This window comes from Alligator sinensis, unplaced genomic scaffold (genome assembly GCF_000455745.1).
Source record: "Alligator sinensis unplaced genomic scaffold, ASM45574v1 scaffold391_1, whole genome shotgun sequence".
Classification (NCBI taxonomy): Eukaryota; Metazoa; Chordata; order Crocodylia; family Alligatoridae; genus Alligator; species Alligator sinensis.
In genome coordinates, this window is record NW_005841889.1 from 2,729,338 (window position 1) to 2,733,183 (window position 3,846).

Consider the following 3,846-nt stretch of genomic DNA (forward strand, 5'->3'; position numbering starts at 1 on the left):
TGCAGCAGAAAACTCCACCGTGCAAAGAAGCTGCAATTTAGCGGGAACATAATTCAGTGGTGCCAAAGCACACACAAAACAAAGCAAATTGTCAAAGCAAATCCCGGGACGTTCTCAAGCAAATCCCGGGACGTCATTCTCCCCCTGTACTCGGCCTTAGTGAGGCCGCAGCTGGAGTACTGTGTCCAGTTTTGGGCTCCACAATTCAAAAAGGATGTGGAGAAGCTTGAGAGAGTCCAGAGAAGAGCCACGCGCATGATCAGAGGTCAGGGAAGCAGACCCTACGATGACAGGCTGAGAGCCCTGGGGCTCTTTAGCCTGGAAAAGCGCAGGCTCAGGGGTGATCTGATGGCCACCTACAAGTTTATCAGGGGTGACCACCAGCATCTGGGGGAACGTTTGTTCACCAGAGCGCCCCAAGGGATGACGAGGTTGAATGGTCACAAACTACTTCAAGATCGTTTCAGGCTGGACATAAGGAAGAATTTCTTTACTGTCCGAGCCCCCAAGGTCTGGAACAGCCTGCCACCGGAGGTGGTTCAAGCGCCTTCATTGAACACCTTCAAGATGAAACTGGATGCTTATCTTGCTGGGATCCTATGACCCCAGCTGACTTCCTGCCTTTTGGGCAGGGGGCTGGACTCGATGATCTTCCGAGGTCCCTTCCAGCCCTGATGTCTATGAAATCTATGAAAAACTGAATTCTGTACAAAATTCACAGGCCATAATCTCTATCCTGCAAGGTTAGAGTCTGAAAGGAAGGCAGGAAGGTTTTGAACCCATGTATAAATCCTAGTAAACACAGAGGGCCAGGTTCACCCATAGGCTTATCTGCTTTGTGGTACTCCTGTGATGCAAAACAGCTGTAACTCTTCGTTTATGGCTGCTTGGTGGCGTCTGAGAGGCACAAGGCAGCCAGTGTGTATTAGTAAATCCATCCCATAGTGTAGAAATGGGACAGCATATATAACATTAAAAGCAGAGGGGACACCCTCAGCCTCATTAGCTGTCAAGAGTTGATTTACCTTCACACTTCCTTCATTTGTAGGCCTTGATAAGTGAACTGCTCCATTGTGGCTGATATGTTGGGGAGCTAACATGAAACACTTTTCTGGGACTGCTCCCTGTCAAAAGTATAGTGATGTATTCCTTGGGGTTTCAGAACAGGAGCTTTAAAAGAACAGCACTGTCTCACTGCATTACACATGCCAGGGGAAGGGCTGAAGAGAGGGAAGGATGTGTTGTGGGTTCCCTTGACATGCTCCTTAAAAAGCCTTGGGTTTAAGGCTGGGACTTTCAAAGGTGTTGAAGGGAGCTAGGCACTGAACATCTGTGGGATTTGGGCAGATGACTCTTGGGCTCCTTTGAAACAGCAGTCAAAAGAGAAACATAATAGCCAGGGCTGGCCCACAATTTTTTGGGGCCCCCTGCCCTGAAGAAGCTGCTGCTGGCAGCACCGGGGTGGGGGCAGGCTGGTGAGTGGTTGGATGTGAAGCCTGCGGTGGCAGGGAGTGGGGTGGTGAGTGGCCACAGGTTTCACAGTATAGGATGGGCGGGGTGGAGCATGGTATAGGAGCAGCAGTTCGCTGCTGCAGGGGAGGGGAAAGATATCTCCACCTTTTTTGCTGCTGATACACATGTTGAGTATCCAAAAAACAGCTATTTGGTGGCAAAAAAGGAGGTGACATCTGCCTTGCTGCAGCAGTGAATCTCTGCCTGCTGCCCCTACATCATAGGCTGCCACTGCTGCTCTGCTCTGCCCTCCCTGCTGCTGGAGCCACAGACAAAGCCACTTCAGGGAAGATGTAAGGTGCTTGTGTGGGGAAGGAAGAGGGGATAGGAGAGTGAAGAGCTCCCCTTTGTAGGCAGCACCCAGGCCTCTTGCCTCACACACCACCCATCATAACATAACAGCCTAAACAAATGAAGACTACCTGCATGCACTAATAATTATTCAAGTGATCTATATCATTTTCTACTGTACATTTTTGAAAGTCCTCTTAATAAATAATGACAAACTGATGGTAATGTACTGGCATTTCAACTGTAACATTTGTTCACTGGGGAGTGACATGAATGATAGGCCTGCACTATTTTTCCCTGGAGTAAATCAGAATGTAATTGCAGCAAAGGCTTTCTTAAAATTATTATGGAGTAACACTTGTGTGAATCAGACCTCTTATCTCATGTTAGTTTGTTCTAGGGCAGATGCAAACAGCTGTCTGAAGAAGGCATTTGCAGACTCTTTTTGTTTTAGAGGTGCCAGTTTTCAGTGAAATAGTTCATTTGCCAAAGCAGCACAGGTTTTGTTTCAGCCAAACACGGGGGGGAGTCAGAAAATTCTAAACGTCTTGTTCTGATATTTTCAAAAGTAACATTTTAACTTTGTATTTTGGGACCACATGTGGCTGATTTAAATCAAAATATGAAAAATGACCACTTGTACCTGGCTCTTAAAAACAATCAAACAAACACCCCAACTAAAATGAATGAACCAGCCAGTTCCAGGTTGAAGGGAATGTTTTGTTCAACCCAAAATGCAATCTGGCCAGCGCAGCAGATGGCTTCAGCATGAAAACTGAAACTGAAACAATTCCATTTCAGGCCACCCGAAATTATTTTTTATCTACTATTTTGGCTTTAATACCACAGCAAAAAACTTGTGACTCTTACAGATATACATAAACCATATAAAACCCAAGTGTTATGGTAAACATTTTTGAGTGCCAGCTACCAGCAACCCTAGCTATTAGCTATCTGTTTACAGGTGAACAAATACAGAGCACTCCTGTAGCAGTCTACATCCATCATCTTTTTTTGCATTGTATTTGTCTGAATTGTTGCTTTAAAAAGTCTAGAGAAAAAGGTTGTTTTAAATTCAGTAGATTTACCACAACCCATAAGCGCTCATATTTACAACCTGAATGAAGCTAAGGTAAAGAACAGGCCTTTCACATTATACTTCTTCAGAAACATTGTCTCTTTGCAACAAAGAATAATTTAAAATAAAATATTAGAAAGATTCAGCTGATGAGACCAAAAGAACCAGCCCAATCCTTCTACCACTGTCTTGTAAACCACAAATATTGCTGCTACAGTAATTGCATTTTTAGAAGGTAATAAATAACCACACAGTTCATATATCACAACCAGAAAAGTGCGTAACATCTAAAGAAAAGATCAGATCCAAAGACTCTATAATAACGTAACATGTTCTCTGCATATGTGGCATTTACCTTCTCTTCCACTGGTACAGCTGCTTCAAAAATGAACAACCATCCTGTTGGAAAGGCAGGGAAGTGAGTGAGACAGTACAGGCAATGACGAGGTATCTGAGTGCATAAATCATGTGTTCTGTGTTGGTTGGATCATGGCAGGCCTTCATAGTCACAACAATATTTACATGTGGTTCAGCTCCCTCAGGCTGCCTGACTCACAGCAGAATAAATCATTTCATTTCTTCCTTATATCTGAGTTAGCTCCTTATACTAAAGTTTTACCTCAAACAGAGCAGTCAGGTTGGAAGTTTCAGATCCGATCCATCCTAGAGTCTTCTTATTCCATGGGAAGCTCCTGCGGTGCTCTGGGACCCTCATTCAGCCAGACACAAATACAGAGCAACTTGCGGAGGAAGCAGCTTGAGATTGTTGTTTCCCTCACAGCTATTGTGATGCAATCTGAATGCTCTGCATTTTAGTTAAGCAACTTAAGCTACAAGCTTCCTTGTGCAAGGAAGAAGGAAAGGAGGTTTATAAACCACCAGCCTTCAGTTAGTGAGATAATGAATAGGAGATAACCAGGGATCTGGGTTTTCTGTTTGCCATGGAAAAATGGAATAAACCACAG

General features: G+C 44.4%; 1 protein-coding gene across 3 annotated transcripts in view; it reads right to left on the minus strand.

Moving 5' to 3' along the window:
- Nucleotides 1-3,627, minus strand: part of TMEM40 (transmembrane protein 40) — a 36,033-nt gene extending 32,406 nt beyond the window's left edge. Inside the window, exons 1-2 of one of the 3 annotated variants that reach the window (XM_025197095.1) lie at nt 3,501-3,625; nt 3,237-3,280 (exon numbers count right to left, since the gene is read on the minus strand). The gene's annotated coding sequence lies outside the window, so the exon portion shown is untranslated. Of the gene's footprint in view, nt 1-3,236; nt 3,303-3,500 lie in introns of those variants that run through there. The other 2 variants (XM_014517067.2, XM_006017993.2) reach the window with 2 other exon arrangements.
- Nucleotides 3,628-3,846: the final 219 nt, after the last annotated feature.